This window comes from Peromyscus leucopus, chromosome 14, assembly GCF_004664715.2.
Source record: "Peromyscus leucopus breed LL Stock chromosome 14, UCI_PerLeu_2.1, whole genome shotgun sequence".
Taxonomy (NCBI): domain Eukaryota; kingdom Metazoa; phylum Chordata; class Mammalia; order Rodentia; family Cricetidae; genus Peromyscus; species Peromyscus leucopus.
In genome coordinates, this window is record NC_051075.1 from 51,787,693 (window position 1) to 51,814,870 (window position 27,178).

At 42.3% G+C, this 27,178-nt stretch overlaps 1 protein-coding gene across 7 annotated transcripts in view; it reads right to left on the reverse strand.

Moving 5' to 3' along the window:
- Numb (NUMB endocytic adaptor protein) overlaps nucleotides 1-27,178 on the reverse strand; it is a 104,855-nt gene that overhangs the window by 77,335 nt on the left and 342 nt on the right. For 2 of the 7 annotated variants that reach the window (XM_028877084.2, XM_028877060.2), the window contains exon 1: nucleotides 26,039-26,141. The exons of 1 other annotated variant lie outside the window; for it this stretch is intronic. The gene's annotated coding sequence lies outside the window, so the exon portion shown is untranslated. Of the gene's footprint in view, nucleotides 1-25,866; nucleotides 25,891-26,038; nucleotides 26,147-27,178 lie in introns of those variants that run through there. 4 more of the 7 variants (XM_028877094.2, XM_037210698.1, XM_037210701.1 and 1 more) reach the window with 4 other exon arrangements.

The window sequence follows — 27,178 nt, forward strand, 5'->3', positions numbered from 1 at the left end:
GCAACACTAAACTGACACACGGAGTAATCCAGTGGTAGAGTATGTATTAATTTACAAAGTCCTGGGTTCAAACCCCAGTACTGCAAAATACCACTGCTGCTGCTGATGTTGGGTATTTTGTAGTTTTCTTTCTTTCTTTCTCCACTCCCCACCTTTTGGGCACTGAGAACTGAATCTAGGGCCCGTCATGGAGCTGTATCCCAGCTCTCTTTTATTACTTTGAGTTTGGGGAGGTTCATAGGAAGGGCTTACATGGCTTTAAAGGAAAAATGAGGTAGAGTTAAAGGATGAAGAGCACCAAACAACTTGTTTGCGCAGCCATCTACTCTCACTGATGTTATTTATGAAAACAGAAGAACAACAGGGAATTTCATTCCAAAACAATTTCAGATGTGATTTGTAAATGAGTTTTAGACAACAATGTGTTTCAGTTCATTTCTTCATTGGCCTAATTCTTGAACAGACTAATGTGTTTCTGACATTTTACTTTCAATTTTAACGGCTGCATTATCAAATAGACTAAATATAGTAATAAAACACAGAGAGGGCTGGAGAGATGGCTCAGAGGTTAAGAGCACCAACTGCTCTTCCAGAGGTCCTGAGTTCAATTCCCAGCACCCACATGGTGGCTCACAGCCATCTGTAGTGAGATCTGGCGCCCTCTTCTGTGTACATAATAAATAAATAGATCTTAAACAACAACAAACCCACAGAGAAATGACAACAGTACGATAACTGCTTTCCAGATGTGTAAAAACCACAGTACTGGTTAGAATAGCTGACGTGCATTTGACCAAACTTAACATCAAAAGTAGACATTTAGAGTTCTAGAATCTCACATTCTCCCAGGACAACATTTTCCTTCTCCTTCTGTAACAGCAAAATAAATGAAGACTCTTACTGTCTTGTAGCTGTTTTCAAGGAACTAACTATCCCAACGGTAGCCCAAGAGACAGAATGTACAAGTGGAAGCCAGGCATAGTGAAACATGGCTGGAATTGCAGGGCACAGGCAACTCAAGGAAGAGGACCAAAAGCTTGAGGCCAGCTTTGAGACAGTGAATCCCTGTCTCAAAACACACACATGCTCACAATCATGCACATGCACACACATGCAAATACACAGACACGAGTTGTGGTGGTAATCTAATTACACTGAAATGTGATTTTGATTGTATGTTAATAAATAAAGTTGCCCGGGGGTCAGAGCTATTAGAGCCATAGCAAGAGTGTGTCGGTGGTGGCACACGCTTTAATCCAGAACCAGCCTTTAATCCCAGGAGTGGTGATATAAAGCAAAAAGATATATAGGGCGTGAGACCCAGAAACTAGAAGCATTTGGCTGGTTAAGCTTTCAGGCTTTGGAGCAACACAGTTCAGCTGAGAGCTATTGGGATGAGGACACAGAAGCTTCCAGTCTGAGGAAACAGGACCAGCTGAGGAACTGGTGAGGTGAGATAGCTGTGGCTTGTTCTGTCTCTTTAAATAGACAAACAGGACAGGAAATAGGGCTCTCATTCGGGAGGCTGGGACACCGCAGGCGGAAGGGTGAGATTTTGGCTCTGAGGTCTGACCTCTCGGCTTTCTCTTTTCCATTGTTTCTGTGTTTCTTATTTAATAAGAAGGTTGGTTACATCAATAACGAGTGCATGATCTATTAGACATTTTAGGATTAGAACAGACTAGGTGTTATAGGTAAAAGAAAATATGAAAATGTATTATTTTTAAAAATAGTATCAGGGCCAGCTGTGGCAGCGCACACCTTTAATCCCAGCACTTGGGAGGCAGAGGCAGGCAGATCTCTGAGTTTGAGGCCAACCTGGTCTACAGAGTGGGTTCCAGGACAGCCAGTGCTGTTATATAAAGAAACCCTGTCTGAAAACACAAAACAACCCCCCTCCCAAAATAAAAATAGTATCAGAATGGAAAAATATCTAATTTTCTAAAATCACAATTAGAAACACTTTGCGATGGCTAGTTTTAATCAACTTATCAAATCTAGAATCACATGGGAAGATAGTCTCAATGAGAAAGAGTTTATATTGTTGGCCTGAGCTCATACCTATGAGGGATTTTCTTAATTAGGTTAATAGATGTGGGAAGACCCACCTTGAATGTCGGTGGCACCATTTCATGGGCTGGGCCCTGGACTAAAGAAAAAGGAAAGAGCCAGCAGAACTCTGGCAACCACGCACGCAGTTCATTTTGCTCAATGCTTGATTTGAACATGACCAGGTACTTTAATTTCTGCAGCCTTGGCTTCCCTACTATGATGGGCTATAATCTGGAATTATAAGCTAAAATAAACTCTGGAATTATAAGCTGAAAAAAATCTGGAATTATAAGCTGAAAGTTTTTGGGTTTTGTTTTTTGTGTCAGGTTATTTTATCATAGCAGCAGAAATGAAACTAGAATATACTGACGATATGAACTCACAAGACACAACTAAATTAGAGACTATTGGCTCAAAGATTTGGCTTGCCAAAATTTCCCCTATATTAAAAAGCTGTATCTCCACTGTAACATTTTACACTACCTCCAAGATTAAGAGTCTTTCACTGGCCAGGCGGTGGTGGTGCACGCCTTTAATCCTGGCACTCAGGAGGCAGAGGCAGGTGAACTCTGTGAGTTCTAGGCCAGCCTGGTCTACAGAGGGAGTTCCAGGACAGCCAGGACTACACAGGGAAACCCTGTCTGGAAAACCCAAAAAAGAGAGGGAGTCTTTCACTGCGAGCTGTGCGGGCACACACCTTCATCCTGGCACTCATGGTGCCGAGTCAGCAAGACGACCAGCTAAAGCCTATCTGGGCAATCTAGACCAGATAGTGAGACCTTATCTCAAAAACTACAGCAACCAAGGGTCTCTAAACTCTCTAATGTGAACACCAAGACTGCTTACACTCTAGGTAGGTCCATCCTAGAAACAGCTCAGAGAAGATGAACTAGCCTAAGATTTAAGTTTTATTCAGACCTGAGTAATAATTCAGTAAGTATCCAGATTCAGTGACTCTGTTTCAAAAATCAAGTTGAAAGACACCTGTTATCAACCTCTAACCTCCACATGCATCTATCTGCACACACCTATGTGTACATTCATGAATCCCCCACACACATATACACATAAAAAATAAAACAAAGGATCTTTAAGATTGCATAGAATTCACAATTTTCTTCTCCTATGAAAATCATAAATTTCCTAAGTCCAGGAACTTGATTTATTTTCAAAAGGAAAACAGAACCAGTCAAACTCTGTGGAGGGTCTGGAGAAATGGCTCAGTCAGTAAAGTGCCTGTATGAGCCCTAATTCAGATCCCAAGCATCCACATAAAAAAGCCAGGGGCAGTGGTGTGTCAACTTGTTGTAGACTATTATTTTAAGGTAATTTATGTAGGTCCAGGCTCTAAACCTAGAAAAAAATACTACATTAAAGTTCTCTTAGTCTCTTCTAACACTGCAATCTTTTAAAAAAAAAAAAAAAAACAACAACAACAATCAGGGTCTCACTATGTAGTTCTGGCTGGCTTTGAACTCAGAGATATCTATCTGCATCTGCATCTGCATCTGCATCTGCATCTGCATCTGCCTTTGCCTGCTGGAATTAAAGGCATGAGCCACCACACTTACTCCGTAATACCTTTTAAAGACACACTATGAGGTCTGTTAAGCATAAAGATATGTAATATTTGCATAATGTCTCAAGAAATTCAAAGATTTTTTTTCCAGTGCTAATGATGCCTATATACCATATTCTCCTCCCCCAAGTGACATAAGCTGAATCTAAAGACAGAGTTTGAGATGTTTCTGCACAATTGTTGAAATTTTTTTTTTCCTTTTGAGACAAGGTCTCACATATACTCAAGGAATGCTCAATCATACCACAAACATACATGCTCAACTATGTTCACAGCAGCATTATTCATAATAGCCAGAACCTGGAAACAACCTAGATGCCCATCAACTGAAGAATGGATTAAGAAAATGTGGTACATACACACAATGGAGTACTACTCAGCAGAGAAAAACAATGACAGCATGAAATTTGCAGGCAAATGGATGGAACTAGAAAATATCATCCTGAGTGAGGTAACCCAGACTCAGAAGGACAAACATGGTATATACTCACTCTTATGTGGATACTAGATATAAAGCAAAAGACAATCAGACTGCAACCCACAGATCCAGGGAGGCTAACTAGCAGGGGGGACCCTAGGAAGACTGTGGCTTATAATAAGTTTTGGTTTTGCCCAATCACTGGGTAAGCTTTAGTGAAACATTTTACTATTAGGATAAGAATTTGTACCGTATCAAGCTGATGAAAGAATATGCTGGCTATATTTTCAGAAAGGGAAGCTAAATCTTTTTAGATTATGGATTAGCCTATAGAAAAATATCTGCCGTAAATCAAACAGTGAAGGAGAAGATGAACAGGAATCTCACTTATGCAACGTAGGTAAAAACATAGCTCTCTGAACAGATGAAGATAGGTAGATTTCGCCTGTATCCCAGAATCTAATCAATATTTATATGTATAATTCAACTATTATTTGCTTATTGGGAAATGTTATCATTTTTACTATTTTCTACAGAGACAAGGTCTCTATTGCAACCCTGGCTGGCCTGGAAGTCATTATGCAGCCCAAGCTGGCCTTGAACTTAAGGAGAACTTCCTATCTCTAACTCCCAAACACTGAAATTACAGATGTGTGCCACCATGCCTGGCTTCAAAACACTTTATATGCTAGAACTTTGAAATGTAACTTACATATATTAAAACCTAATTTTCTCAGTGTACATGTAGCCTTTATAGCAATCAGGATAAAAAAAATATAGAATGTTAAAAAAAAGTTCTCTCCATGCCCAGTGCAATCCAACCCTCCTTCAACGCCTGGAAACCACTAGAGTTTTCTGTCCCTGCAGTTTACCTGCTTTAAACTATCCTAAAGGCGGACTGGAAAGATGACTAGTGGTTAAGAGGGCTTACTGTTCTCCCAGAGAACCAAGTTTGGATCCCAGCACCCAAGTCAGAAAGCTCAAAACTGCCTGTAACTCCAGCTCCAGGGAATCTGACACCCTCTTCTGGTTTCTGTAGATACCTACACATACATAGTAGCCACGCACGCACGCACACACACGCGCACACACACACACACACACACACACACAAAGTAAAAATAAATACATCTAAGTTGAACAGTGATAGCACACACCGTTAATCCTAGTACTGGGGAGGCAGAGGCAGGTGGATCTTTCTGAGTTCGAGGCCAGCCTGGTCTATGGAGTGGGTTCCAGGACAGTCAGGGCTGTTACACAGAGAAACTCTGTCTTGAAAAACCAAAAATAAATAAGTAAATAAATAAATCTACAAAAATGTTTTAGTGGAATCATGCATAGTCTTATGAGTTTTGCTTCTTTCACTTAGCATAATACATTCATTCATATTGTAAAACAAAGTGCAAAATATTATTTCACTGTATGGAGGTACTAAAGTTTCTTAGCTTACCAGCTAAAAATTCATCTGGATAATTTCCAGTGTGGGGCGATTAAGGCACTAAAGCATTTAAGTTTCTGTGTGACTGTATGTTTTCATTTCACTTGCATACATATCTAGTAGTAGTATTATTGGATCATTATGGTTAAGTGTACATTTAGCTATGTATGAAACTTAAAAAGAGAGTATACCAGCAATAAATGTGAGTTTTTGAATAGCTTGAAGGGAAATAAGCTTAGACCTTATGGTGGTTCAAATGAGAATGACCCCATAGGCTCATATACTTGAATGTCAGTTCCCAGTTGGTGGGCTGTTGGGAAGGATTAGGAGGCGTGACCTTGTTGAAGGAGGTCTGTCGCTGGGTGTGAGCTCTGAGGTTTCAAAAGCCTACTACACCAGGCCCAGTGTCTCTCTGCTTCTCTGTCTCTCTCTGCCTGCTGCCTAGGATTCAAGATGAAAACTCTCAGCCACTGCTTCACAACTATGCCTGCCTGCTTCCAGGCATGATCATGGACTAACCCTCTGAAACTGTAAGCAAGCTCCCAATTAAGTGCTTTCTTTCATAAGAATCACCTTGGTCAAGCCAGGCGTGGTAGCACACGCCTTTAATCCCAGCACTCAGGAGACAGAGGCAGGCGGATCTCTGGGCTACAGAGTGAGTTACAAGAAGGGCTCCAAAGCTACACAGAGAAACAAATCCTGTCTCAAAAAACAAAAAAACACGGCCGGGGCGGTGGTGGCGCACGCCTTTAATCCCAGCACTCAGGAGGCAGAGCCAGGCGGTTCTCTGTGAGTTCGAGGCCAGCCTGGTCTACCAAGTGAGTTCCAGGAAAGGCACAAAGCTACACAAAGAAACCCTGTCTCGAAAAACCAAAAAAAAACAAAAAAACAAAAAGATCGCCTTGGTCATGGTGTCTCTTGACGGGAATAGAACAATGATAAGGACAAACCTTATGCCACAAACTTCCCAAAAGATTCCAAATATATCCAGACATTTATCAAAGGAATTATCTTTCCTGTGACCAATTTAAAGGAAGTACAAGTCAAAAAAGAAGTGGGTTAATACTTGAATTTATTAAATAAACAAAGATTTTTAAGACTTTAATATGTCATATTTGAAATCACACATATAAGCCCTACAAGTCACTGGGTATAGGTGTGCATGTTCAATCCATTTGGCTACAAGGTGGGCTTAAATTATCTTAAGGCTGTACAAATTAGATGTTCTATTGCTGAACCTCCAACTCACTTGTTCATTTAGGCTCCCAGAAGTAATTCTTTGTTTTGAAGGAGATGAAATTATGACCCCTCCACTCTCTTCCTATCAGTTCTGGGTTTCATTTCCCTCTTTATCAACTTAAATTCCACAGCTCATCAATAATTATCCTAGTCCCTCACTTCACCTTTCTCTCTCCCCTTCCTAGTTCCCCAGCGAAGCTGCAAACAACTCCCCTGACTTCAATAAAGCACTGGAGAAAACCACAATCCCCAAAAACTAATTATTATACTTAACTTCCATCAACAACCTCAAATGCAACAATACTACCCTACACTCTCCTCTAGTGAGAACTTTGCTTCATTCCTTAGCTATCTAATACTCCTTTTTACTAAGACACCTTTTGGCCATTGACATGGTTCAACAGGTAAAGATGCTTACTGCCAAGACTGACAACCTAAGTTCAAGCCCCAGAACCCACATGGTGGAAGGAGAGAAACAACTTCCACAATTTGCCTTCTGACTTCTGCATGCACACCATGGCATACAACATGCTCACATGCGCACACACGGGCACAGGCTTGATGACCAGGACCATAAAACAGTTCCTGTTCCTTCTTCACACCACACACTGAGCTCTAACCTCACTTCAGTTCCTCACAATTCAAACTGTTTCCCATTCAAAAGCCTTCCCACATGGAGAAATACTTGACCTATCAACTAGCCTCCTGCATGCTGGCTCCTTCTACTCCTCTGTAAGAATTTAAATGCCAGTCTCAGGTGTGGCCTTCAAGATGAAAACTAGTTCTCCTTCCCTCATTATGGCAATTATTTTCACTACATATTCTTGTGTGTATGCCTGTGTGCATATGTGTAAAGGTGCACTCACAACTGTGTGTGCACACATAGAGGCCAGAGGTTGACAATGGTGGCTTTCCCAATTGCTTTCAACCTTACTTTTTGAACCATTTTGGCTAGACTGAATGGCCAGGGAGCTCCAGGGATCTGCCTGTCTAGAACCAGCAACATTTCTAGAACACACTACCATTCAACTGTTTACATGGGTGTTGAAGATCTGAACAAGGTCCTTATGTTCGCACACAAGCACTATCCGCAGTAAGTCATCTCCCCAATCCTCACGGTCCACTATTAGACAGCAACTTAAGTTCAAGCCATCCCTATCACAGAATGGTATGTTCTAAAGAGACAGCAAATTCATTGAAGCAGTTTAACACTGAAAGTTAAGAGCCTGAGATCTGGGGGCAAACTAAATGTGAACTCCAGTTTCCACCACTTACTCTACAATCTCGGGAAATTGTTTATTCTCTATACCTCGAAGTTTTAACTGGAAGATAAAGATAAAATCGCAACTTGTAAGGGTTGTTGAGAGGACTAAATTGGTTAAGAACATTAAGCTACTGAGAACAAATCCTTTAACACATCATTAACTACTGCTAATGTTATTACCTACACCCTGCAGGACTATCACTTCTTACATGTAGATAAAATACAAAAATATTCCTCCAAGCAGATCATGAGACTTTAAAGTTCCTGAACCAATAAATGATTCCATATACAAAACTCAAAAAATAACTCTTAAAACACAGCCTTGCTGGGCAGTAGTGACACATGCCTTTAATCCCAGCACTCTGGAGGCAGAGCCAGGCAGATCTCTGAGTTCGAGACCAGCCTGGTCTACAGAGCGAGATCCAGAACAGGCAACAAAGCTACACAGAGAAACCCTGTCTGAAGAAGAAAAAAAGAAAAAGGAAACACCACAGCCTTAAGTATTCATTTTGTCATTTAAGTTACCAAAGCTCCCAATAATCAACAGTAAATGTTTAAGTCCAAAATCCAATATGAATTATCACTGCAGCATGAAACTCTGAAAAGTCATTTACTTGGAATAACTGCTTTTCATTTTTTTTTTAAATTACAAATTAGGTTTTGCTCTTACAGATCAAGTTAATAAGTCTAGATCCATTTACTATTTACAGTAATAAAATATACTTGTTAAGATATTTAGGACCTTGGGAAATGGCTCAGTCACAATAAAGTGTTTGTTGTGCATGTGTGAAGAAGACCTAGGTTTGGATCCCAAGCACCCCCACAAAAAGCAGAGCATGGCAGTGCACACCTACAGTTCTAGCACCGAGGAGGCAGAAACAGGAGGTTCCCTGGGGCTTGCTGGCCAGCCAGTGTAGCAGAATTAATATGCTCCAGGGTCAGTGAGAGATCCTGTCTCACAAAAGGAGTGGGGTGGGAGGGATGGGGCTGGAGAGATGGCTCAGTAGTTAAGAGCACTGGTTGCTCTTCCAGAGGACTCGGGTTCAGTTCCCAGCACCCAGTACTCACAATTGCCTATAACTTCAGTTCTGGGGAACCCAACACCCTCTTCTGTCCTCCACCAGCACCAGGCACTGGTGCACAGACACACACAAAATCTCATATACACAAAATAAAATAAAACTTAAAAATGTTTAAATACATAGAGAGTAGGTAGCTAAGGAGATACCTAACACTGACCTCCAGTCTTTACACACACACACACACACACACACACACACGCACGCACGCACGCACGCACGCACGCACGTGCACACGCACACGCACACGCACACCCCCTTTCTAAAATGATCCCGAGCCTCAGGTGCAGGAGATGTGCTGTAGATATGTAAGTTGGGACTGGGCTCCACAACTCTGCATTTTGATCGGCTGTGCGTTTCTGTAATGCTGTTTGTTGCACAGAGAAATGTCCTTGATCAAGTGTGAAGACTACACTTGTCTGTGGGTATAAGACTAAATATTTAGACTGTAATTACAGAGTACACTGATTCAGTAAAAAAAAAAAAAAAAAAAAAAAAATTTAAAGTGGTTGTTTCCATCACTAAAAAGGAAATACTTAAAAGTTAATGATCTTACTTTCTTATTTTGTAGTTTTAGTGCTGAAGACTAAACCCAGGTTAAGCTCAGGCTCTATTACTGAGTCTCTACTTCAACCCTTTGATCATATTTTAAGTATTCCAATGATTGACAATGCTGAATTCATCAAATATACACAAACTTCAGAAATCAGTTACTACTTTCTCATTTTTTTTTTTTTTTTTTTTTTTTTTTTTTTTTTTTTTTTTTTTTTTTTTTTTCTTTTCTCCCCATAATATATACATTTTAATAGAGGTAGCATATGTTTTAAATAATATTGTTTCAGGGCTGGAGAGATGGTGCAGTGGGTAAAAGCAGTTCCAGAGGACCCAGGTTCAACTCCCAGCACCCACATGGCAGTTCACACCTGTCTGTAACTCCAGTTCCAGGGGATCCGACTCCCTCACACAGACATACATGCAGGCAAAATACCAGTGAACATTAAATAAAAATAAATTATTAGCCAGGTGTGGTTCCAAGACAGCCAGAGCCACACAGTGAGACCTTGAATCGGAAAACCTCCCAAAAAGTATTTTAAAAAATAAAATTAGCTGGGCGGTGGTGGCACACACCTTTAATCCCAGCACTCAGGAGGCAGAGGCAGGTGGATCTCTGTGAGTTCAGAGGCCAGCCTGGGCTACAGAGTGAGTTCCAGGAAAGGCGCAAAGCTACAAAGGAAACTCTTCCTGCCTCCACAGGCACCAGGCATGCAAGTGGTATGCTTAGACACATGCAGGCAAAACACACATACACATAAAGCACATTTTAAAAAATGTTCAATGAAGCATATTTATGACTGGAATTAAACAATCTAAATGTTCCTGTTCTGAAAAGTGATTGCACAAATGATGATACACCCATTAATGAAATAGTTCACAGCAGTTGTAAACTATTTTCAAGTACTTATCATATTAAAATGTGTATTACACGTTTAAAAGAAGGAAAGAGAACAGAATCATCGAAACTAAATATGTATGAAAAAGCCAAAAGAAAATCTGTTACTTTGTATGCTAATTAAAAACTAAAGTTCTACTGAGCGGTGGTGGTGGTGGTGGTGGTGGTGGTGGTGGTGGTGGTGGTGGTGGTGGTGGTGGTGGTGGTGGTGCACACCTTTAATCCCAGCACTGTGGAGGCAGAGGCAGGTGGATCTCTGTAAGTTCAAGGCCAGCCTGGTCTACAGAGTGAGTTTCAGGACAGCCAGGGCTGCACAGAGAAACCCTGTCTCAAAAACAACAACACAAACAAACAAAAAAACCCTGAAGCTCCTCACTACACTCAGGTATAGTGGTACAAGCCTATAATCCTACTCTTGGGAGTTTGATTCCAAGTCTGCGCTACATAGTGAGAGCCCGTCTCAAAGTGAGAGAGGAGGAAAAGAGGTTCAAAAATTAGGTATAGGTCTAGCAAAAATATGTACGAAGGACAAGTGTAGTGATACATGCCTACAATTCCAGCACTCGAGAGACAAAGGCAGGAAGATCAGCTGCAAGTTCACAGCCAATCTGTACACACTGCATCCCAAGCCAGCCAGGGCTACACAGTGAGACCCTAGCTCAACAACAAGCTCTTTGCTGCCAGGCGGCCTCTGCCATGAGTTACATGCATGCTCCCAGGGAGAGCCTACTCCAGTCCTAGTCAGCTCTGCCCCATCCCTCGCCCCCCCAAGGGGAAGCCTGACAAGTGAAGGAGATTTAAAAAGTGGCAAAGAAAGACCTGACTCCCTCACAAACGGGTGGCACTGCACAGTAAATGTGACTGGCAATAAAACGGGAGTTTTTTCTTCTTTCTTTCTTCTTTTTGAGACAGGGTATCACTGTTAGTTGCTGCTGGCCTAGAGCTGGCTATGTAGACCAGGCTAGCCTCTAACTCACAGAGATCAACCTGCCTCTGCCTCCTGACATGCTGGGATTAAAGGCAAAATCACCATGCCAGGGCTTAATTTTTGAGAGTTCTTTTTTTTTTTGGTTTTTCGAGACAGGGTTTCTCTGTGTAGCTTTGCGCCTCTCCTGGAACTCACTTGGTAGCCCAGGCTGGCCTCGAACTCACAGAGATCCGCCTGGCTCTGCTTCCCGAGTGCTGGGATTAAAGGCGTGCACCACCAACGCCCGGCAATTTTTGAGAGTTCTTAAATCCAAAGAACTTGCTCCTGATCATCCCCGAGGACCTCTACAATTTAATCAAGAAAGCAGTTGGGAGGAACAGAAGGATGGTGATACTAAATTCCACTCTTTTTTTTTTTTTTCTAAGAGAGGGTTTCTCTGTGTAGCCCTGACTATCCTGGAACTCACTCTGTAGACCAGGCTGGCCTTAAACTCAGAGATCCGCCTGGCTCTGCCTCTGCCGGGATTAAAGGTGACAGGGAGAGAGGAAGGGAGAGAGAGAAAAACTAAATGAGAGATTCATACCCCTCACCAACTAGATCTACTGGACACAGGGAAAAGACCAAAAAAATAAGATGTAAATATTCTATTTATCAAATGAAATCAAAGTTCTTCAAGATCTGATAATAAATCTATAATAATGAAAAATACAGAATTCAGTACAACCTAAACATATACCAACACATTTAATCTGAGTTAGTTAAAATAAGTAGAAGAGTTAGTGATTTTCCACAGAACAAAACTCCGCTTTTAAAAGGCAACAAAAGAGAGGGAAGACATGGCCAGAAGTCAGGCCAACAACCTGCCCTCCCAGGAAATCAGTTCATATCCGGCAAAGAACTGGCCTCCTATTCTGAAATTGAACGCTACAAATAGAAATGAGACACATAAAACCCAAATATAAAATATATACACTATATATATTTATCAGTAAAAGATATGATGTGTGTGTGTGTGTGTGTGTGTGTGTGTGTGTGTGTGTGTATCAATAATAGATAGATATAGATCCCTTTGCTTTTGCTTTCAAGACATCCAGAAGAGATAAAGGCCTACTAAAAATCAGGCTGGAGGATGGCTCAGCCATGAGGAGCACTGGCTGCTCTTCCAGAGGAGCCAGCCCAGTTGGATTCCCAGCATTCACATGGCAGCTCACAACAGGTTGTACTCCAGTTTCAGGGGATCTGACGCCCTCTTCAGTCCTCCACAGGCACTGCATGCACATGGTGCACAATCAGACATGCAAACAGAACTCCATACATGTAAAGAATACAATAATTTTTCAAAAATCATAAGGAAAACACTAAAAGCCCAATTTAGTGGTGAGAAGATAGCTCAGTGGTAGAATGCTTGCCTACAATGTACAAGGCCCTGGATTTGATGCCCAGCACTGCAAAAAAAAACAAACTATATATATTTGTATGTATGTGTGTAATTTTTAATAATATATTTGATATATATATATTTTAACTCTAACTCAAAAAGAGAGTTCCACAAATGTTGCTTTATTTCAAAAATGCCAAGTAAATCTCACAAGTTGAAAGAAAATCTCACAAGTTTTTTTCTTGATAGTACTGGAGATCAACTCTTGTGCCTCTCAAATACCACTGATGAGCTACATCCTCGGCCCACATTTTACTTAAAAACCAAACAAAAAGCTGGCTGTTAGTGTCTGTATAGGGTGTGTGGGGGAGCATACATGTCATGACACGCACATAAAGGTCAAAGGTCAGCGAACTTTGTGAAGTCAGTTCTCTTTCCACCTCTACACGAGCTCCTGGGGTCAAACTCAGATTGCCTGTCAGGCTTCCAGGGCAAGTGCCATTAGCCACTGTGTCATCCACCAGCCCCACTGCTGACACTTTTAGCCCCAGGAAGCCAGCGAGCACATCAGTCCCTGGAGCTAGAATTATAGGCAGTTATGAAATGCATGAAGTGGTTGCTGGGAACAGATCTCAGAAGAGTATTCAAGCACTTTTTTTTTTAATTTGTGTGTGTGTGTGTGTGTGTGTGTGTGTGTGTGTGTGTGTGTGTGTATGAGTTTATGTGTACCACATGTATGCAGATCCACCACAGAGGCCAAGAGGGCAATGGATCTCCTGGAACTGAGTTAACAGCTGTGAATACCTAATTGTGGCGATATTGTGTTCCCAAAAATATTGTGCACCCTAATAAACTTATCTGGGGCCAGAGAACAGAACAGTCACTAGATATAGAGGCCAGAAAATGGTGGCACACACGCCTTTAATCCTGGAATGTAGCATTCCAGAGGCAGAGATCCGCCTGGATTTCTATGAGTTCAAAGCTACACTGGAAACAGCTAGGCGTGGTAACAAGAGCCTCTAATCCCAGGAAGTGATGGCAGAAAGCAGAAAGGTATATAAGGCGTGAAAACCAGGAACTAGCTGATTAAAGCTTTTAGGCTTCTAGCAGCAGTTCAGCTGAAATCCATTCTGGATGAGGATAAAGAGGCTTCCAGTCTGAGGAAACAGGATCAGCTGAGGATCTGGCAAGGTGAGGTGGCTGTGGCCTGTTCTGCTTCTCTGATCTTCCAGCATTCACCCCAATACCTGACTTCAGGTTTGATTTTATTAATAAGATCTTCTAAGATTCATGCTACACCTAATGTGGGGGCTGGAACCTGAGTCCTCTGCAACAGCAGCAAGTAATCCTAACCATTAGGCCATCTCTCCAGCCCCACGTAGCAAACACTCTTAATCAACAAGCCAGCTCTTTGGCTCCCCTGTATGAACTTTTGTGTGGACATGTACTTTTATTTCTATTGGGTATATCTAGTAGTGGTATAGTTGGATTATATGGTAGGGGTTTTGGTTTTGGGTTTTTTGGTGGTGGTGGTGGTGGTGGTGTGTGTGGTGGTGTGTGTGTGTGTGTGTCTAGAGTTAGTTGGTTCCTTCTGGAAACCTTTATGTGGGTTTCAGGGACCAAACTCAGGTGTCCAGGTCTGTGTGGCAAGTGCTTTTATCCACCGAGCCATCTCATGGGCCCCATCCTGTGGCGTTTTAAAAAGCAGTTGCAGGATTCACATTCCCACAGGCAATGAGAACAGAGATTTCAATTTCTTTCTTTTCCTTTTTTTTTTTATATTTATTTTTGCTTATTTTTACATCCTGACCGAAGTTTCTTCCCTACCCCCAATCCTTCCTCAGTTTTTCTTCAGAAAAGGGCAGGCCTCCCATGGATATCAACCAGCCATGGTATATCAAATTGCAGTGAGACTAGGCACCTCCTCTCCTATTAACAGGGGACAAGGCAACCTGGTAGGAGGAGAGGGTCCCAAAGTGGGCAACAGGGTCAGAGACAACCCCTGCTCCCACTGTTAGGAGTCAAGCTTGTTAAGAAGAGCAAGCTGGACAACCGTAAGACATGTGCAGAGGGCCTTCAGACAGGCTCTCATATTGCCCAGGCTGACCTTCACTCTACTATATGGCAGACATAGACCATAAATTCCTTCTCCTCCCCCTCCCCCTCCTGAGTGTGGGGATGATAATTGTGCCCCAGCACACTCAGCTCAGGGTCCCAGATTCTTCACATCCTCACCTGCACTTATTGTTTCTGCCCGTCCCCGCCATGTTGGGGATCAAGAGACTACACTGAATGCTATACTCCCTTATTTTTTATTTGTTTTAATGTAAGTCATGCTACATAGCCCAGGCTGAACTTAAATCTATACTTCTGCCTCAGCCTCCCTAGAACTGAGATTACAAGCAGGTATGTACCATCATGTGTAAGACTAACTATAACCATTCTTATAAACGCTAAGCAGATAGATATTCTAATAGATGCCAGGTAGATTTGCATTTCTCTGATGGCTAATGATGCTGAGAATTTTTAATGTGCTTATTGGCCTTTTGTATCTTTGAAGAAATGCCTATTTAGATCTTCTATCAATGGATTAATTATCTTTTAAAAATGAATTGTCATTTCATTGTTATGAGTTATAAAATTTCTTTATATGTTATGGATATAAGTCTCTTACCAGACACAATTTGCAAATCTTTTCTACCATCTTTAGAGAATTTTCTATATTACATATTCTTTCAACATATCTCTATATTGTATATATTTTCTACCATTTATGACCTATTTTGAGGTAATTTTTAGGTATAGGTGTGGAAGGGTCCCAGCTCAACCTTTTACGTATGTTTATCTAATTGTCCCAGACCTTGGAATGCTGAGACAAAAGAAGAGCTATGAGTTCACGGGCAGCCTGAACTAAACAGTAAGTACAGACCGGCAGGGCTACGGAGCAAGACTGTTTAAAACAAACATAAATAAAACCATTAATAGTAGCAGTAAATGAAATTATTCATTAAAAGCAATGATGTTAATAAGATCATTAATATAGCTGGGCGGTGGTGGCGCATGCCTTTAATCCCAGCACTCGAGAGGCAGAGCCAGGTGGATGAAAGGCTCCAAAGCTACAGAGAAACCGTGTCTCGAAAAACAACAACAACAAAAACCCCACATTAATATAATGTTGAACTTTTTTTTTCTGGAAAAAAAAAGTTAATACTTCCTTCCCATTGTTATTTACTTACTTATTTGGAAGCGGATCTGGTTATATGCTAGAGACAGAGCCTTTAAGTACACAATAAAATACTGGCCTAATTTGCCTTGAGTTTTATAATCCAAGTCAACAAAAAGCCAAAACCACAAAAACAACAATAGCTAAGTGCTTTAAAATGTAAGTTTTCACTTTTTAAATTTATAATTGTGTATCTATGTGTTTGTCTGTTGTGAATGTTTATACATAAGGGCAGCACCCAGAGGCCAAAAGAAGGTGCTGAATCCCCTAGAGCTAGAGTTACAGGAGGTAAAGAGCTGCCTGACAGGTGCCAGGGACCAAACTCTGGTCCTCCACAAGAGCAGTATATGCTCTTAACCACTGGCCATCTCTCCAGCTTCATATGTAAAATGTTATGGTCTACTTTTTCCCCTAACTGCCAAATAGCATATAATTACAATATCTGGGATACTAGCCCACCTTACAAAGAGAAGTCTGTAAGTCTAAAGTTTTTTTAATTATAACAATTCACCAATATCATGTATTCAATGCTTATCACAAACAAGGCAATTACAGAATGTTTCTCATTTATTTATCAATATCAATCTGGTATTGAGTATAGAAATATATTCAATTTTATAGATGAAAAACTGAGTTTGAGAGGTCTTATAAACTAACTAATAAGATATAAATTAAATTAATAAAATAAAGATAATTTTTATACAATTATAAAACTTGGATTTTGTCTATTTTATCATGCTTCATCTAAACACAAATCACATCTTTTCCAATTTTACTATATGACAGATACAGACATACCTCTGTAATAATCAGGCTAATCTGTAGCTCTGTAAGAGTCCAGATTTGTCTTTTTGTTTTAAGAAGGGAACAGAGTGATTTATCTTAATTAAGGAATACCAAGAACTAAAATGTGTTATTGGTTTGGATTCACTGCTCACTGGCTCGTATGTTGATCTCTCAGTAGCCAGATGGTGGCACTGTTTTGGGAGACTGTTCCACCTTTAGGAGGTGGGGCCTAGCTAGATGAAGTAGGTTTCTAGGGGCAGGCTTTGAAGGGTCATAGCTCAGCCTCATTTCCAGCCCAAGTTCTCTATCCTGGTCTGCCTAGATGCAACAAGCCGTGCCCAAACACCAGTCACTATGGACAGAGTCCCAGCAGCCATGCTTTCCCTGATAAGATGGACTGTATTCCCACTAAATCATGACTCAGAGTCAACCAACCTCTCCTACCTTAGTTTTCCAGAGTGACAAAGGTTAACTAATACAGAAAATTGGTACCAGGAATGGGGCTGTTGCTGTAATAAGCCTGGCTGTGTGGTTCGCAAGCCTTTGGAACTAATTTGTGGAAAGAATGTGGAAGAGTTCAGATCAGTAAGCTAAAGAAGTCTTGGAATGCTGTCAACAGAGCTTACCAGGCCATTCTGGTGGGACTGTGGAAGAACAGAATGCCATTAGATATGCAGACAGTAAAGACTCATGAAGTTTTGAGGAAGAAAAAAATACAATAGGAATCGGGCTACAGGCCCAATTCATGTTACATTTTGGAAAAAAAAATCTGACTATATTCTATATCCTGATTAATTTGAGTGAGACTGAATTCAAAATGTATTAATTGGCAGAGAAAATTTCAACACAGCATAGCATATAGGCTGTGGCATGTTTATTGCTGGCTGCCTTCAACTAGGTTTTCAGTGAGAATTCTAAGCTAAAATGGAACAGAAAGACATGAAAAATATGCAGCTTGTCAAGGAAAACAGCATGAGAACATTTAAAGTTGTGTGAGGTGAATATGGACAAATGCTCATATTCAGTTATTAAACGGACTATACTTAAGAAAAGCCATACACTTTGCAAGACCCCACCCATAGGAAGCTCTTGGGTATAGCATTGCCAACTCCTTTGGAAAATCTTCAATTAAAAAGGAGAGTGCCATCCAGCCAGGCAGTGATGGCGCACACCTTTGATCCCGGCACTTGGGAGGCAGAGCCAGGCAGATCTCTGCGAGTTCGAAGCCAGCCTGGTCTACAGAGTGAGCTCCAGGAAAGGCACAAAACCACACAGAGAAACCCTGTCTGGGGAGGGAGGGGGGAGATAAAATAAAAGAGAAGGGGGAGTGTTTGAACAGAGTGCCAGAGCAGTGATGCCCTGATCCAACAGGGCCACCTAGGATTCTAGGCCCATCCAGAGACTGCTACAACTATGATATGTGGAAACCAAGCTACATGCTGAGCTGGCAACAGAATCTGGCACCATCCAGGTGGTGCTGATTTTGGAGGCATGCTTATGCTAAGGTTTCAGGAAAAAACCACAACAATGAGGCCAGGCAATATGTAATCAGAGAAGGCTCTACAAAGAGGCCTTGAGAAAGTGATATGTGACACTGTGAGGGTGAAGTCGAAATTGCAATGGAAACCTAGCATGTAGGAGATACCAGGAACAGGAGTAGTCTGTTGGAAAAAGCTATTTGTACACTGTGTGAAGGTGTACTGCTGTGATTGGTGTAATAAAAAGCTGAATGGCCAATAGCTAGGCAAGAGGTATAGGTGGGACTTCTGGGCAGAGAGAGTTCTGGGAAGAAGAAAGGAAGAGACTCCAGGAGACACGGAGAGGAAACAGGAGGTGCATGATGAAAGAGAGGTAACACCACGTGGCAGAATGTAGATTAATATAAACGGGTTAATTTAGGTTATAAGAGCTATTGGGAACAAGCCTAAGCTATATGCTGAGCTTTCAAAATTAATAAGTCTCAGTGTGACTACATGCAGGTACTGAGAAGAGCCAGCCCTCGAGAAAGGCCACATTGCTACAGGTGACAGAACTGAGTGAGGGCAGAGCTCTAATCCAATGGAGTACGAAACCCCAAACCCAGAAGGCAGATACGGAGTCACAGGATCTGTACTTTCCCTGATGAGTTTTAGCCTTGCTAACTTCATTCTTCTACTGTGCAATGGAAGTGTGCAGCCTGTTTTTATTTTAGAGGTGCTCACAGCTAAGTTTGCCGTAAGGATCAAAAGAGACTTTGGATGTTAGTAACTGTTGATCCTGGCACAATTACATAAATACTAAATATATTTCACATTATGAGATGGTACCTGAGTCTATAGGGGACAAGGACAAAAAAAGAAATGTGGTTTGGATGTAAAATGTGCCTCAGGCTCTGTATTTCAACACTTGGCATCCAAGCAGTGCTATTCTGGGGAAGCTGTGGAACTTTTAGAAGGTAGAACCTTGCTGGAGGAAATGGGTCACTAGGCAGTAGGTCTTGAGGGCTATACAGGCCAGCCCAGTTCCAGCCCCAGCTCTCTGCTTCCCAATCTGCCAAGAGGTAACAAGCTACAACACAGGTTCCTCCTGCGCTGACGCTGACGGAGCCCCAGCCACCAGGCCGTCCCTGCCTGGTGAACTCTAGCCCTCTAAGCCGTAAATTACAAGTGAACCTTCCTCTCTTCAGTTGCTTCTTCTCTCAGGGAATCTGTCACAGCGAGGAGGAAAGTAACTAATACATCTGGGGGAGGGGCTAATTTTTTTAAATTTTATTTTATTTATTTTATTTTATTTTTCTTTTGTTTGAGACAGGGTTTCTCTGTGTAACAGTCCTGGCTGTCTGGAACTTGCTTTGTAGACCAGGCTGGTCTCTACCCGCCTCTGCCTCCCATTCTTATACTCATTCTTAAAAAGCAGTAATGAAGGGCTGGAGAGAGCGCTCCACAGTTTAGAGCACTTGTTGCTCTTCCAGAGGTCCTGAGTTCAGTTCCCAAAAGCCACATGATGGCTCAGATCATCTGTAACTCCAGTTCCAGGGGAATCTAATGCCCTCTTCTGACCTCTGAGGGGACCAGACACACACAGGGCCCATACGTATATGCAGGCAAAACACTCATACACATAAAAAATGAAAATAAAAGTAGTAATATATCCACAATACAACTGAAATGTACTAAGATATACATATGCACAAATCTTCCCAAAGGGAAAGGTAATCAAGATCAATCTTAAATAAAATAAAAAATTTGGCCAATTTCTATAAGTTATTCCTTTCCCTCACTCTGCCTTTATTTCATTGCTCTACTGATTTAAATCCCTCTTCTTCCCTAACAAAGCATGTCGGTAGAGGTGGTGGGGGTTCCATGGTGGCACAATACCTCTAATTCTACTACTCTGGAGGTGGAGACAGAAAAATCAGGAGTTCAAAGTTATCCTTAGCTATGTTACAAGTCTGAGACCAGCCTACGGTACATGAGACCCTGTCTGAAAAATGCAAAATAAACACACACACAAAAAAAAAAAAAAAAAACCCTAGGAAAAAAAACTAATAATCATTTTCTGAATTAACATATAAACAATATAATTAAGTTACCATAATTAAGCTTTTGCTGTCTAGGAAGATAAATTCAAGACTTTGACAACTAGTTTAAAAAAATGTAAGGCCTAGATGTTATATCTTGGTACAGACCTGTAATAACCAGTATTCAGGCCACTGAGGCTAAAGGATTATGAGACCTGACTGAACTATGGATTGAAATCCTACTTCCAAATAAAATTTAAAAATTTAAAAGGGCAGCAACGCACAACTTTAATCCCAGCACTCAGGAGGCAGAGGCAAGTGGATCTCTGTGAGTTTGAGGCCAGCCTGGGCTACAAAGTGAGTTCCAGGAAAGGCGCAAAACTGCACAGAGAAACCCTGTCTCAGAAAAACAAACAAACAAACCAAAAAAAAAAAAACAATAAAACAAACAAACAAAAAAAACCTTTAAAAGATGCCCAGGAATCATCCTAAGTATTCCTAGGACTGGGACTAAAACTCAGTGCTTAAACACTTGCCTAGCACATACAAAGCCATGAGTTTGATTTCCAGCACCTAAAAAAATAATTAAATAAAATAAGAAAAAGAAATAAAAGCATAAAGTAGCAACAGTAAGTAGAGAGGAACAGGGTATAGCTCAATAGTAGAATACTGGCTTAGCATGCATGGGGCCCTGGTTTTGATCCCCAGTACGTGAAAAACAAAACAGAGCCAATGAAATGGCTCACCTAGTAAAGAACCTGTTGCCAGGTCTGCACACACACATTATTTAAAAATACAGCAATAAATGGAAAGAAACTGGGCTTTTGGTAGGGACAGAAGGGGAAGTCACTGAACATTAATGGCTAACACAAAAGCTCTTTGGTTAATCCTGAGATTTCTTATAAATCCCCACGGCTGAGGCAAGGCTGTAGCTCAGCCCTGCCTAGCATACCCAAGGCTCTGGGTTAGATCACCAGCACTAAAGGATGAGGGAAGCAATAAATCTAGAGAGTCCTGCCCATCTTCTCATCCTCCAGGACTCACAAACCTCAGTCTACTGACTTGCGTTCTAGCATTATTTCCTGGCTGGAAGAAAATAAAGCAGCAGAAACTGTAGAGAACTATGAATAAGTCCATGCAGAAAGTTGCAAATAGGATCGTCCTCCTTTACATATGTCACTCCAGGAAAACTGCCAAGAACAGCTCACTCCTCTAGCCACATTTCCTGCAGATCCTCCAGACTCTGGAGTCCTTAAGCATGTCAGTATTCTCCCTTAATTTCAACCCTCCTTTTGCATCAAGACTTCAAAGTGCATAGTTTGTATTCTCCAAAACCCCTCTTTACCCGTGTCTTAATTCTAAATATGTATCCTAAAGCCTTGTACAGCATTTCTACATCTAATGAAATCATAGGATGTTATAAAATCAAAATTTCTAATGCCAAGGTTTAAAAAGCTTCAAGTACTTTATTGAATAAAATACTTTTCAAAAAGGTGATAACTTTACTACTGGGTCTTTTCTGATAAAGGAATTCTTGAAGTAAAGTAAAAGTCAGATAAAGGGAGTTTGTGATTTTACAGACTGGATTCCCTGGCACCAACATTTCCAAAGATTTACTGTATGAGCAGTTGAGAATAGGAGGCAGAAAAGGCTGAACAGAAGCTATTATAATGGAAGGATAGACCTCCTGAAATAGAAAATCAAATAATTAACTATTACTAATTAAAACTGCATTTAAAAATCACTTGTCTAAATGAGCCTTAGTAAGTGAGAGTGAGTCTCAAGTACAGGTGGGAATGGGTTCTTTGGGATTTAGAATTTACTCAATGACAGATTAATAAATTTCACTGTAAAATGAGTTGAGCAATCAAAGCTATTCCAAGATAAGTATGATTAAATTATGGGTGAATAATACATTAACTGAATAAAGTCCAGTTATTAAAGCAAGTAATCTAAGTGCTCAATGTCCAACATTATGAGAAATGAATTTTCTTTTTTTCTCCACTTAAGATTTTAATTCTCCCATCACTTAGTATAGAACTAATCTATATAAACATACAAAGACCTAAAGGACAATCATGCTAGTGATAGGAATACTAACTAGTGATAGGAATATTAACTGCATTTACTTCAATGTAAAAAACTGAATGTCTACAGTTTTGAAAATTTGTACACCCCAACCTCCAAATAGTGAATTTATTTTGTGAAAGGACTATTTTTGAAATCAAACATAAAATGATTATGTTTTCTGGCCTTCTTTTTAGAATTTTTTTGAAATCAAAATTTAGTTTGGAACCATCTGAAATAGAATTTAAAAAGTGGAAAAAACTAAAAAATATTGATGCAAAGCTGCAGCAATATTTCTTCACAATTTCACAAAACATTAATGAAAGGTTACATAATCCCCTGGACTAAAGATTTTTAAAGAGAACTGCAAGGATCATCTTTTTCAGTTTTCAGAACTGCTTTCTTTATTCTTATATCCATACAAACAGATCTAAATCAATCTCATCTAGTTTGAAAATAAGCCATCTAGTTTTCAGTTTTGTTTTGTTTCTGTTGTTACTATTGCTGTTGAGGAAAGGACTTCACCAGGTGTGGTGGCGCACGCCTTCAATCGCGGTGCTAAGGAGGCAGAGGCAGGTGATCTCTTGAGTTCCAGGTTAGCCTGGTCTACACAGCCAGTTCCAGGACAGCCAGGGCTACACAGAGAAACCCCGACTCAAAAAAATAAAAAATGAAGAGAGAGAGAGAAGGGCTTGCTATGTAACCCAGGCTAGCCTCCAACTAACATCAATTCCCCTGCTTCATTCTCCCAAGCGTCTGAATTATAATTGTGCACCATCATGCCTGGCAGCCATCTGGTTTTCAGGAGAAAAAACTAATCCGAGAGTAGTACAAAACAGTCACAGTCTTATTACAGCTTCAAATACATACTGTCAGTTACATTTAGGATACACCTAACCTAGTTCACTCTCAGGAAAAATAAAACCTACCAAAACAAAAGCTCCTTTACAACAGTAAAGTATCTCAGTGGTTAAGCTTCCACCTCTTCGGTACCCCCCCCCCATCCCACCCCTCGCCCCCAATTTTGTTTTTGTTTTTTTTGTTTTTTTTTTTGAAGACTGGTCTCATTCTCTAGCCAGGCTGGCCACTATCTTCCAGCAATCCTCCTGTCTCATCTCGGCTGAGATTAGTCTCTAAAAGCGAGCTATCTTTTCATTTTTCTCTCTTGAAATGTTTATTCTGTGCTTGTTTATCTTTCATACATGAAATATTCTAACACCAGTTCAATTTAGAGTTAACTGCTTGATGTTAACTGTCTACACACGTGTCTTTTACAGCACTATATGTTAACCTGTCAATACATGTGTCTTCGACCACGGTTAAAGAAAGAAAAACTGGTAAGCCTGAGGGCCAAGTGAAACAAGAGTCGTCTGAGAAACACCACTGTTTCCCTGCCTCAAATTCCTAAGTACCCATGCCAAAGATTCTCAGTATCCAACAAAGGTCCACAGAATCAGAGGCACAATACAATATATAAGATCAAACTGACATACTTTAATAAGACTATCACCATCCAAAAACTACCACAAAATAAAGATAAATAACCTAATTCCTTAATATTAAAGGTTTGCTTCTGCCATACTGCATGACTCAAAATAGTGTGTCAAACTTTTCTGAAGGTTGTTAAGAAAATACATTTTACATTGTGACCTAAAATATATGTATTAAGAAGTTTCCCTAAACAATATTTTTCTTCAACAAATGCAAAACTAGTATATTCTGTTTTACTTTCAACGCTGGTGGTACAATAATAGTTTTTAAAGTTACTAAGTAATCATAATCCGATTTTTAAAAGATGTTAAAAAATATTCTGGGATTGGAGAAGCAACACTCAGAGGCAGAGCCCATGCCTAGCATGTGTGAGATACTGAGTATCATCCACAGTACTGGGAGAGGAGGTGGATATCCTTTATAAGATGTTCTCTCAATCCCCTCCCCACAGAATTTGCTCCTACTATCTCTTCAGCAAGATGGGCAGGTATCCCGGTATTCTTAGGTTACTGACTACTGCCATTTTTCATTAAAGCAAGGTGTTCTCAGAGTATGATCCCTTGAAGAACATTAAGCATCACTTGAGATAACTGCAAATTCTTGGACCCCACCCTAGGCCTACTGAATCAGAAACCTAAGATGGAGTCAACCAAGCTGTACCAAGCCAGCAAGCAACTGCGTTTAAAATCTCGGATCTTCCTACGTAACAATCCAGTACTGAGTTCTGTACACCAAAAATTCTACAAATATTTACTTTTTTCTTTTGAAATGCCTCTAATCCCAGCACTCAGGAGACAAGAGGCAGAAGGATCTCTGTGAGTTCAAGGCCATCCTGGTCTATTATAGAAACCAGCCAGGGCTGCAGAACTAAACCCTTTCTCAAAAGTGAATGAATGAATGAGTAAGTGAGAAAATACACTTTAAATCCCACTAAGTAAAAACTGTTAGTATTCCCAGGTGAGTGACTGTACAAGACTTTTTATTTTCAGCTAAGCAGGGCATGCTATCCACTTCATGAATAGCCTCTTTCTGATCAAGTCACAGTTTCACCCCTTTAGTCAGGCTACCCCTTCCCTTTTCCTCTCAAATTCCCCATCCTGTTGATGCCCTTATTTTCCAGTATTTTCGCTGTCATCCTGAAAGTAACTTCTAAAGCCCTAGCCTCCAAGACACTTTAACCTTGCTTTTAAGGACAGTGTCCACGGTCCTGCTCGGCATATTAGTATAAATCCATTTCTGCTCTCACATTTCTCTCCTCGCTGGCACCATTGTTAATCAACTGTCCCGGCCAGCTTCCACAAGACCACTCGCCGCCCACTGCCGGGCAAGTTTTCCCAGATCTACTAAACTCCCTTCCTCCAGGGAAATGACTCTTTCCCCTCTTACCTCCATCCCATTTTGCTTCGGGGAACTTCCACTTTCCCCTGAACCCTTACCCTAGTCTCAGATCCCAACTCCTACCGCTCCAAGCCTTCACTCTGAGGGTCTTCCGTCCCGACTCCGGTCCCAGACCCGCCGTGGGGGGGCAGGGCGCTGCGGTCCCTTCCCCGAGCAGTTAGTTCAAGGTCTCCACCCCGCAGCCCCTTCCTCCTCCTCCTCCTCCTCCTCCGACCGCTGCCCTTCTCGGGGGTTGGGGAGGGAGGGTTCGCACCCCACTCGGTGCCTTTCCTCCGCTCCCTGCCACCCGGGACCCCGGCCTCCCCACCTCCCACCTCTCTCCGACAGGGGCCACTCCCAGTTGCCTCGGTCCCCACGGCTCCCAGCGCACCCAGAAGCTCCGGTGATCCCCTCGTCTCTCCGGCCCCAGGGCCGCTCGCTCCGGGTCGCCCCCGCTCGCACACCCCGGGAGCTCCGTCTCTTCGGGAAGCCGCGCACATGCCGGCCTCCGGTCACTGCCCCCCGCCCCCGGGCCGAGCCGCTGGACTGCCCCGGGGAACCTCCCGGCCTGCCCGGCCGGGGTCCCGCGCCAACCTACCCTCCCAACGCCAACTCCGCCGGCAGGAACCCAGCCGTTCTCCCGCCGCGCCGCGCCGCGCCCGGCCACGACGCGACCCCCGGCCCGCGGCCCTCCGCCTCCCGGAGCGCAAAGCTCGAGTTTCCGGCCCGCCGCCACCTCCGCACCTCGGGCCCGCCTCGCTCGCACTCACCTGCCGCTGGCCCTGCACAACTCCGGCGCCTCAGACTCTACCTCGGCCGCCAGGAGCCACCAAGCGCCACCACCTCCCCCATGACAACAGGCCCGCCCCAGACGACACTTCCAACTTCTCCATTGGGTGGAGGGGCGGCGGCTCTCTGCTACGATTGGTTAACGCTCCCTGCCCGTCAAGGTGTCTTTACCGCCCCTTTTCCTGGACGGGGTCCTCGCCCCCGCCCGGACCGGGACCGGCCTAGATCAAGCTTCAGTTGTAATTGGTGGATGAGTGGGCAGTTCGAAGTTGTGATAGGCTACTGCCAGTGTCTGTTGCCTTAACTGACAAGGGGTGTGATGGCCGCGGTTGGTTCAAGCCCTGTGCACAGTTTGGTTGCGCAGTAGAAAGCGGAGAAGGGGCAGACGCTCACGTCCGAGGTTACCGGGAAGGGTTAACTCTTTGTTGTGGGGCTGGCGCTGTAAACTCTTCCTTGTCCAGGTCTCTTCCTACGAGGGGAAACCTCTCTGCCAGCTTAGGGAGGTAGCGCTTGCAAAACATCGACTTCAGAGGTTGTGTTTAAGAACGGTCTAATCCCTCAGCAGAAAGGTATCTCAATCCATAGATTAAAATGTTGACTCGGGTTTTCTTGAAGTTTCCTTGAAGTTCTTTCCGGGAGTCTCCAAGCTTTAGGTGAGGGCAAAGCGCGGCCCTTTATTAAGCAAGCAGTCCGCTTCCGCTGCAATTATAAATATCGTCCTGAACCCGAAGTGTCTGGCATAGTGAGGGTTCTCCAGCTTCCAGAACCACTCTCCTGGGTCTGCCAAGTGGCCAACCAACCATCACCAAGTTTTGAATACCGGCAGCGACTTACCCTTATGACCCTTTGGAAATGAGAATTTCACCAGCCCGACCCCGACCCTACCACACCACACCCCCACCCCGCACTTCCCTACAGTACTTGGCTTTTAAGTTCAGCTGTTCTTAGATAGCATTACAGGCTGTCTTGCAGATACTAACCCCCCCCCTTGCTCTCTCGCTCTTTCCTCCCTCCTTCTCTCTCCATTCCTATGGCTGATACTCATGTCTGCCCCTCTCCCTCCCTCCCTCCTTCCTCCCTTCCCTCCCTCTCTACCTCTCCTATTCCTAGCATTCTAAATT